This window comes from Entelurus aequoreus, linkage group LG06 (genome assembly GCF_033978785.1).
Source record: "Entelurus aequoreus isolate RoL-2023_Sb linkage group LG06, RoL_Eaeq_v1.1, whole genome shotgun sequence".
NCBI classification, from domain to species: Eukaryota; Metazoa; Chordata; class Actinopteri; order Syngnathiformes; family Syngnathidae; genus Entelurus; species Entelurus aequoreus.
Window position 1 is genome coordinate 36131714 of NC_084736.1, and position 10692 is coordinate 36142405.

Below are 10692 nucleotides of genomic sequence, written 5' to 3' on the forward strand. Positions count from 1 at the left end.
AAGTTTTATGGTAAAGTGAAACGCAGAGAGTGTGCTGCTGAGTGTGAGTGTGTGTGAGTGGGAGTGCTTACGCGTGCTCGTGTGTGTGTGTGCTGCTGAGTGTGAGTGTGTGTGTGTGGGAGTGCTTACGCGTGCTCGTGTGTGTGTGAGCTGCTGAGTGTGAGTGTGTGTGAGTGGGAGTGCTTACGCGTGCTCGCGTGTGTGTGCGCTGCTGAGTGTGTGTGTGTGTGTGCTGCTGAGTGTGTGTGTGTGTGTGTGTGTGTGTGTGTGTGTGTGTGTGTGTGTGTGTGTGTGTGTGTGTGTGTGTGTGTGTGTGTGTGTGTGTGCGCGCTGGTGAAAATGGAACACTCAGGGAGAGAATTTAAGAGTTTGGCGTATGATAAAAGTAAACGGGGATTACGTGGAAAAAACGAAATGCAGCAAAAGAAACGATGATTAATGACAGAATGAACTGATTGGTTTTTTGTCTGCCGCGCATGCGCAAGACAATTCAAACGACCCGCCCAGACTTTGACTAAGTCACCGCCCCCTACTCCAGTGACAAGAGAAGGAGGTATTAACACGCCCCCTCTAAGATTAATCCTGCCTCCGAAAATTAACCCCTTGTACACGTCTGACCATTTTCTCCGGCAGACATTTTTGACACATGACATTAACACTTTGGACATACTACAATATAAGTTTCTTGCCGATGCATACATGCAAGCCATTGTTGACCTTGCTTTCCCACCTGTACCTCCGGGAGGGAACCTTTGGCCAAACACTTTGGACAAAGTTAACCCTGATATACAAGGTGCCAAAAACAATATATGGCAGGACATTTTATTTATCCCATGCAAAATAGGGCTAATGACAGAGCAACAAGGAAACAACTACTTAAATTACACACGAGCACGCGTAAGCACTCCCACTCACACACACTCACACTCAGCAGCTCACACACACACACGAGCACGCGTAAGCACTCCCACACACACACACTCACACTCAGCAGCACACACACACACGAGCACGCGTAAGCACTCCCACTCACACACACTCACACTCAGCAGCACACTCTCTGCGTTTCACTTTACCATAAAACTTCCAGTTACTTTTTTTAATTTATTTTTTATTTTATTTTACCAGACGTTTGAGTTCACGACTTTTCGAGTATTGTAAACTCCCTCTTAACCCTTTCAAGGAACGTTCTCCTTTTTTTCCCTCTTTTTTTTCCCTCTACCTGCTAGTTCCATTGTCGACAACCGTCCATTCAATTGATCATTGAACGGCAGCCAATCATCACATTTTGCCCCGCCGCCATCACATTTCTGTTTGTCACACTCCAAGGCCATTGTGTCTATTTCTTTACGTTTTAGTGTCTTATCACACTGGGATCTTTCAACCCGTTTCCTTACGTTTCAGTGTCTTATCTCACTGGGATCTATCAACCCGCTTCCTTACGTTTCAGTGTCTTATCTCACTGGGATCTATCAACCCGTTGCTCTTTTAGGCGGCGACCAACTACCCAGGGTGAGCCACACCCAACTATTAGTTCACTCGTCAATGAAACTGCCCGTCACGGTAATCGAGACACAATGCCGTGAGTTGACCACTTATTTACAATTTTAATGCAATGGCAGGCTCGGCAAAAATGCAATCAATCTATCGAAATCACAACTCTGCGTCTGGGGTACAATATAGTGTTTGACTTACAGACTTCAGGACAGACTCCTAACGCAGATTTTATCTAAAAAGAAAGGTTCTGTTCACCTTGAATTGGCCAATTGAGTCTGTCCAGAAGATTGCAAGAAGTCATCGATCAACAGCGTGCCATCCCGGACGAGCCCCCAAATTGTTGCGTCGACAGCTCTTCCTCCCAAGGAAGTCAAAGTCTGCTGTCCACTCCCAAGTTCTTTTAATGGCAAATAAGCTGATGTTAAATTGACCACCAAAAGCAGTAGTTGGTATTTCGTTGTTTATTGTCAAAGCTTTGGCAATAATGAGACCAGCCTTGCCCAAACTATCCCGATGCGTGGCTCTATCCGGTCTGCCTTCTTCTCCCTCTCCCTGTACTCTTCTACCCTTTTGTTTTGTCTACCGCTTGCATTCCAGAAGCTCCAAGGCCTCAAACACACAGTCAACCTTTTACTAAGCAGACAATTTGGAAAAGCACTAGCTGTTTTGTAATATGACTACGGAAGTAAAAAGTAACACAAAATATGGATATATGGAAAATATCTCGTTCCATCAGTACTCAAAGCGCTTTGACACTATTTCCACATTCACCCATTCACACACTGATGCGGAAGCTGCCATGCAAGACCCTAACCACGACCCATCAGGAGCAAGGGTGAGGTGTCTTGCTCAAGGACACAACGGACGTGACGAAGTTGGTAGAAGGTGGGGATTGAACCCGGAACCCTCAGGTTGCTGGCACGGCCATTCTCCCAACAGCACCACACCGTCCCCAAGTTGTCTAGTATGTTCTACATCTTATTTAAGTACAATTACTACTAAAAGACAAGTTGTCTAGTATGTTCTACATCTTATTTAAGTACAGTTACTACTAAAAGACAAGTTGTCTAGTATGTTCTACATCTTATTTAAGTACAGTTACTACTAAAAGACAAGTTGTCTAGTATGTTCTACATCTTATTTAAGTACACTTACTACTAAAAGGCAAGTTGTCTAGTATGTTCTACATCTTATTTAAGTACAATTGACTGACTACTTGGAATGAAAGGTGCTGCTTTCAAACCCCACTCTAGTTGACAGTATTTTGTTCCACCTCCATCATACTTTACTGAGCCAGGAGTCCACAATTATAGTTGTGTATGGAACAAAATCCGTGCTTGACAAGACCCAGGATAGTCCAGTGGTTAAGACTGTTGACTGGGAATGTGGGTGCTAGGTTCCAGTCCTGGTGAGGTGGATATGTAAGTTATAAAAGTGTGTCAGGAGGCGTCAAGGTGACATTTAATTGTGGTGTGTCCCCTCTCACATGTAAGAGATCATTGGTCAACGCTCTTTATTATTGACTTTCTACTCCTATTCCCACCCACCTCAGGAATTTTACACGCATGCACGCACACACGCACACGCGCACACGCACACACACACACACACACACACACACACACACACACACACACACATACATACTGGTTATCATTTGGAATGGGGACCAAGTTTTTGATCATCACTTGTGGGGACAAGGGAAACATGTTAGTTTTAACTAAGGATGGATACCATACAGAATCACAGTACTATTAATGCCAGGATAACAAATGTTTGACTTTTCAAGAAAATTAATTTTCTCTTTTACCAATATTTGAAACACGTAAACAAAGTAACCCAAATTTCCCTGTTTTGGGATCAATAAAGGATTATCTTATCTTACCTTAAACCAAAGAAATAAAATACAAACTAATTTAAACTTTTTTTTTACTTTTTATTTTTAACAACATTGAACATAAAGAACATACAAAAACGGTTCTACTTAACCAGTCTTGCTGATTATCTCAATCTACTATTTTACCTGCAATCTCCTTTTGCAGGCCGTAATGCGGTTGTACACATAGAACTTCAATGCTTGCCATTCCCGGTTTTGGAGAGCTTCCGGTTCGGCCCTCAAACATTTTAAACAGTCACTCTTTGCTGGTACAATACCAGAAGGGATGAATCGCTTCATGTGCTTCTCGACAACCTTCACCTCTTTCTGTGTCCAGGGTCTTCTTTTCTGGGCAGCTTTACCTGCAAGTGACCATACAAAATATGTGTATTAAAATAAAATAAATAAAAGAATATTAAGAAATTAAGTTATACATTTGTTTGCTATAATGTCTCTAACCCACAGAGAACAATGCATACATATGCATTTGCATTATTTGTGAGAAAACAAAGACTGATAAAACTTGACTAAAAAAACAGTTTATGTATATAGTTTACCTTTGGAAGAATGTCTCACTGCACATTCTCCTGAGGATACCTCCTCTTCTTTTGAAAGTTGTGTCAGTCTCTTGCGGGGTGGGATTGTGGTTGGAAAGGCCCCCTCTTCTGTTGGTTCAATGTAATAAACATTCAGTGTCATGCTTACCATACAAAATATGGGTATGAAAATAAAGGAAATAAAAGAAGATTAAGAAATTAAATTATACATTTGTTTTCTATAATGTCTCTAACCCACAGAGAACAACGCATACATATGCATTTGCATTATTTGTGAGAAAACAAAGAATGATAAAACTTGACTAAAAAAACGTTTATGTATATAGTTTACCTTTGGAAGAATGTCTCACTGCACGATCTCCTGAGGATACCTCCTCTTCTTTTGAAAGTTGTGTCACTCTCTTGGGGGGGGGGGGGGGGGGGGGCCCTCTTCTGTTGGTTCAATGTAATAAACATTCAGTGTCATACTTACCAGAGTGTCATGCTGACCATACCACATGCACTTTTTTTCAAGGTAGTTGCTCTCCTGGCATTACGAATCAGTCTTCCTAATTCCCGCATCTTCTCTCTGACACAGTGTTGATTTTTTGCGGACATACCACTTTTGTTCAACAGGTGCTGCCCAACATTTGTGATGACATGGCCATCTTTTATTATTTCTGTGATTGGATCAGGAATCATGGCACTTATTACTCCCCACAGTTGTTTGGATATACTTGAAGGCACAGGCCCAGTATATGTGCACATGGACTGGACACGGTTCTTTCCTGGTTTTCGGGTGACTGATGCAGGTTTGAGGCGACAACTTTGCATGTGTCTCCACAGTACCTTTCTGGTAAACAGTCCTTGGCAATATGCACAGTGCATAAAATCATTTCCTTTAGCTTCTTTAGGTGGTCGTTTGAATGGCACCAGTTCATCCTTTCCTGACTCCATAATAGCAGCATTGTGAGCATAGTTCCCTTTATTACGAATATAGTCTAGCTGTTTCCTTCTCTCCATGGAACGTGTTGGAAAGCTAAGAGCTGTGGCTACTTCCAATGTGTTTTTGTGTGCACTTTCTAGATGCCTGGCCATCTTGGCATAAGGCTTACTGCAATAGAAGCAATAATGTCTTTTGTTGTAAACTCTATTTCCGTGTTTTTTGAGGGAAGCACAAACAACTACGGTGTCAATTGTTTCCTGACTTGAGCAGGGTTCCTCTGTTCCAGTGACATCAGGTGTTATGCTGTTTATGTCCAAGTCCATGTGGTCTACTGTTGTGCTGTCACAGGCTGGAGGACTTATTGAGCCAGGACATCTGTCTTTTTCATCTAAAATGTGTGAAACAAAATCAATGTGAGGTTTTTAAAATATCCTAAATCTCCAATGTCCATCATACCTATACATATAACTTCTTAGTAGTCCTTATAGACAACCAATTAGCATTAAATTAGAGCTACTTTGACTATAAACCAGTCCAAATAAAAAGAAAAAAGCAACACAAAGTGATTCAAAAGGTTTCTAGGAGCAAGGCTGATGTTCTTAATTAAATGCACCTGTTGGTAAAGGTTATCTAAGTTGCCCTCAAACAAATATATCCTTAACTCTTTGTAGTAAAATATATAAGTTGAGATAACAATACAATTAGTATAGGCTTTTTGTGAAAACAACATTGATAAAACTTTTTGGCTTAACTTGGTTATGAACAAATTGTTCTTGTACAAATGATAGTCAATAACCTCCATTTATAAGAAAGATGTGCTTACCTTTTGGTTCAAACAGCTTATTTTTGTATCCCATTAGCCGACATCTCCTGCAGACGAACCACCTTTGTTATGGGGACCAGGTGGAAGTGATTAACTATACACGGAAGGACAAGGTGGAAGTGATTTACATGGAAGAGGTATGAGAAGAAAGGCGAGTGCAGTACCAGCTACAGCCCGATGAGGGGGCTGCTGTGCAAATGTCTCACACTCAAACTAACCAGTAAACGTGTTTTATGGGCCAAAGCTTAAAAATCACTTATGCATCTTAAGAATGGATCTGACTATCATTTAAAAAGGTTTCCCTTTAGGGGACCTGTTTTTTTGTCCCCATACCATACCGTCAAAGGTCGCCAGAACACACACACATAACCCCTGAGGTGTCATCATTGACTATTTATTCCCCGGGGCCAGAGCACCTGACATTGAAGCTAATCTTAGGGAGCTAACTCGCAACAGGCCTAGTAAACACGTACGACAGGCTAATCGCACCACTAATTATGCGAATATAGTTGTACACGTTGGCTCCAATGACACTAGAATGAGACAGTCAGAGATTACAAAGAGAAACATAGCCAGGACTTGTGATCTCGCCAGAAAGATGTCCAGGCATCGAGTAATTGTCTCTGGCCCCCTGCCTGCGAGAGGCAATGATGAGAGATATAGCAGATTAGTCTCGCTTAACAAGTGGTTGGCTAGCTACTGTAGGACGCAGGGACTAACGTTTATTGATAACTGGCCCTCTTTCTGGGGCAAACCAGGCTTGCTGATGAGAGACGGCCTTCACCCTAACCAGGAAGGCGCCATCATCCTGTCTAGAAACATAGACTACTATTTAAGTCTCACTTGACTGACTACACTAGAGCAAGCCCGGTCACAGGCAATTACAATGTCTGTTAGTCCGGGTGAGGAGTCAGTTAAGCTAGAACTAGCCAGCGCCAGGCTGGATAATCCATGTACGCATAGCAATTCTCTTAGAATAATACACAATTCACATAATGTTTTTTCTGTTGTGTCTGTGTCAGAGGTGGACATGCATTCTACTGAGGTGGCAAATTATGATATGTCCAGTCTATTGCAGCACCAAGCAAACAATCGGAAAATTCCCGTCATATCAATTCCTAGATATGGTCGAAACTATTTAAAGTGCACTACGCATAATAAACGCAACATTGTTAATATTGCCACTACGGATAATCTTAACAAAAACTCGTCAAAACAGCCCAATACCTATAATATGGGCTTTTTAAACATAAGATCATTGTCTCCCAAGGCGTTATTGGTTAATGAGGTCATTAGAGACAACAATCTTAACGTCATTGGTCTTAGCGAAACCTGGCTCAAACCGGACGAATTTTTTGCGCTCAATGAGGCATCTCCTCCTAACTATACGAATGCGCATGTTGCCCGCCCTCTTAAAAGGGGAGGGGGTGTCGCACTAATATACAATGAAAATTTCAACCTTACCCCTAACCTAAATAATAAATATAAATCGTTTGAGGTGCTTACTATGAGGTCCGTCACACCGCTACCTCTCGACCTGGCTGTTATCTACCGCCCCCCTGGGCCCTATTCGGACTTTATCAGTGAATTCTCAGAGTTCGTTGCTGATCTAGTGACGCACGCCGACAATATAATCATAATGGGGGACTTTAATATCCATATGAATACCCCATCGGACCCTCAGTGCGTGGCGCTCCAAACCATAATTGATAGCTGTGGTCTTACACAAATAATACATGAACCCACGCATCGCAACGGTAATACAATAGATCTAGTGCTTGTCAGGGGTGTCACCACCTCCAAAGTTATGATACTTCCATATACTAAAGTAATGTCCGATCATTACCTTATAAAATTTGAAGTTTTGACTCTTTGTCAACAAGCTAATAATAATAATAACTGCTATAGCGGCCGCAACATTAATGCTGCCACAACGATGACTCTTGCTGACCTACTGCCTTCGGTAATAGCACCATTCCCAAATTATGTCGGCTCTATTGATAAACTCACTAACAACTTTGACGATGCCTTGCGCGAAATTATTGATAGTATAGCACCGCTAAAGCAAAAAAGGGCCCCTAAAAGGCGCACCCCATGGTTTACAGAAGAAATTAGAGCTCATAAATTATCATGTAGAAAACTGGAACGCAAATGGCGCGCGACTAAACTTGAGGTTTTCCATCAAGCATGGAGTGATAGTTTAATAACTTATAAACGCATGCTTACCTTAGCTAAAGCTAAATACTACTCAAATCTCATCCGCCTCAACAAAAACGATCCTAAATTTCTGTTTAGTACAGTAGCATCGCTAACCCAACAAGGGACTCCTCCCAGTAGCTCCACCCACTCAGCAGATGATTTTATGAATTTCTTTAATAAGAAAATTGAACTCATTAGAAAGGAGATTAAAGACAACGCATCCCAGCTACAACTGGGTTCTATTAACACAAATACGACTGTATATACGACGGACACTGCCCTCCAAAATAGTCTCTCTATTTTTGATGAAATAACATTAGAGGAATTATTACAGCGTGTAAGTGGGATAAAACAAACAACATGTTTACTTGACCCACTTCCTGGGAAACTTATCAAGGAACTGTTTGTATTATTAGGTCCATCAGTGTTAAATATTATAAACTTATCACTTTCCTCCGGCACTGTTCCCCTAGCATTCAAAAAAGCGGTTATTCATCCTCTGCTCAAAAGACCTAACCTCGATCCTGACCTCATGGTAAACTACCGACCGGTCTCCCACCTTCCGTTTATTTCCAAAATTCTCGAAAAAACTGTTGCACAGCAGCTAAATGAACACTTAGTGACTAACAATCTCTGTGAACCTTTTCAATCCGGTTTCAGGGCAAATCACTCTACGGAGACAGCCCTCGCAAAAATGACTAATGATCTATTGCTAACGATGGATTCTGATGCGTCATCTATGTTGCTGCTTCTTGATCTTAGCGCCGCTTTCGATACCGTCGATCATAATATTTTATTAGAGCGTATCAAAACACGTATTGGTATGTCAGACTTAGCCTTGTCTTGGTTTAACTCTTATCTTACTGACAGGATGCAGTGCGTCTCCCATAACAATGTGACCTCGGACTATGTCAAGGTAACGTGCGGAGTTCCCCAGGGTTCGGTTCTTGGCCCTGCACTCTTTAGTATTTACATGCTGCCGCTGGGTGACATCATACGCAAGTACGGTGTTAGCTTTCACTGTTATGCTGATGACACTCAACTCTACATGCCCCTAAAGCTGACCAACACGCCGGACTGTAGTCAGCTGGAGGCGTGTCTTAATGAAATTAAACAATGGATGTCCGCTAACTTTTTGCAACTCAACGCTAAGAAAACGGAAATGCTGATTATCGGTCCTGCTAGACACCAACATCTATTTAATAATACCACCTTAACATTTGACAACCAAACAATTAAACAAGGAGACTCGGTAAAGAATCTGGGTATTATCTTCGACCCAACTCTCTCGTTTGAGTCACACATTAAGAGTGTTACTAAAACGGCCTTCTTTCATCTCCGTAATATCGCTAAAATTCGTTCCATCTTGTCCACTAGCGACGCTGAGATCATTATTCATGCGTTCGTTACGTCTCGTCTCGATTACTGTAACGTATTATTTTCGGGCCTCCCTATGTCTAGCATTAAAAGATTACAGTTGGTACAAAATGCGGCTGCAAGGCTTTTGACAAAAACAAGAAAGTTTGATCATATTACGCCTATACTGGCTCACTTGCACTGGCTTCCTGTGCACTTAAGATGCGACTTTAAGGTTTTACTACTTACGTATAAAATATTACACGGTTTAGCTCCAGCCTATCTCGCCGATTGTATTGTACCATATGTCCCGACAAGAAATCTGCGTTCAAAGAACTCCGGCTTATTAGTGATTCCCAGAGCCAAAAAAAAAGTCTGCGGGCTATAGAGCGTTTTCTATTCGGGCTCCAGTACTCTGGAATGCCCTCCCGGTAACAGTTAGAGATGCTACCTCAGTAGAAGCATTTAAGTCCCATCTTAAAACTCATTTGTATAATCTAGCCTTTAAATAGACCCCCCCTTTTTTAGACCAGTTGATCTGCCGTTTCTTTTCTTCTCTCCTCTTCTCCCCTGTCCCTTGCGAGGGGGAGTCGCATAGGTCCGGTGGCCATGGATGAAGTGCTGGCTGTCCAGAGCCGGGACCCCGGGTGGACCACTAGCCTGTGCATCGGTTGGGGACATCTCTGCGCTGCTGACCCGTCTCCGCTCGGGATGGTTTCCTGTTGGCCCCGCTGTGGACTGGACTCCCGCTGATGTGTTGGATCCACTGTGGACTGGACTTTCACAATGTTATGTCAGACCCACTCGACATCCGTTGCTTTCGGTCTCCCCTAGAGGGGGGGGGTTACCCACATATGCGGTCCTCTCCAAGGTTTCTCATAGTCATTCACCGACGTCCCACTGGGGTGAGTTTTTCCTTGCCCGTATGTGGGCTCTGTACCGAGGATGTCGTTGTGGCTTGTACAGCCCTTTGAGACACTTGTGATTTAGGGCTATATAAATAAACATTGATTGATTGATTGATTGATATTCTTGATTATTATTATCATTGACTTAATGTTTCAACTCTATGTGGACAACAACTAGCACATAACATGAGTGTGTGATGGAGATGAAACATAACATGAGTGTGTGATGGAGATGAAACATAACATGAGTGTGTGTGGGAGATGAAACATAACATGAGTGTGTGTTGGAGATTAAATATAACATGAGTGTGTGTGGGAGATGAAACATAACATGAGTGTGTGATGGAGATGAAACATAACATGAGTGTGTGTGGGAGATGAAACATAACATGAGTGTGTGTGGGAGATGAAACATAACATGTGTGTGTGGGAGATGAAACATAACATGAGTGTGTGTGGGAGATGAAACATAACATGAGTGTGTGTGGGAGATGAAACATAACATGAGCGTAGAGATGAAACATAACATGAGTGTGTGTGGGCGATGAAAC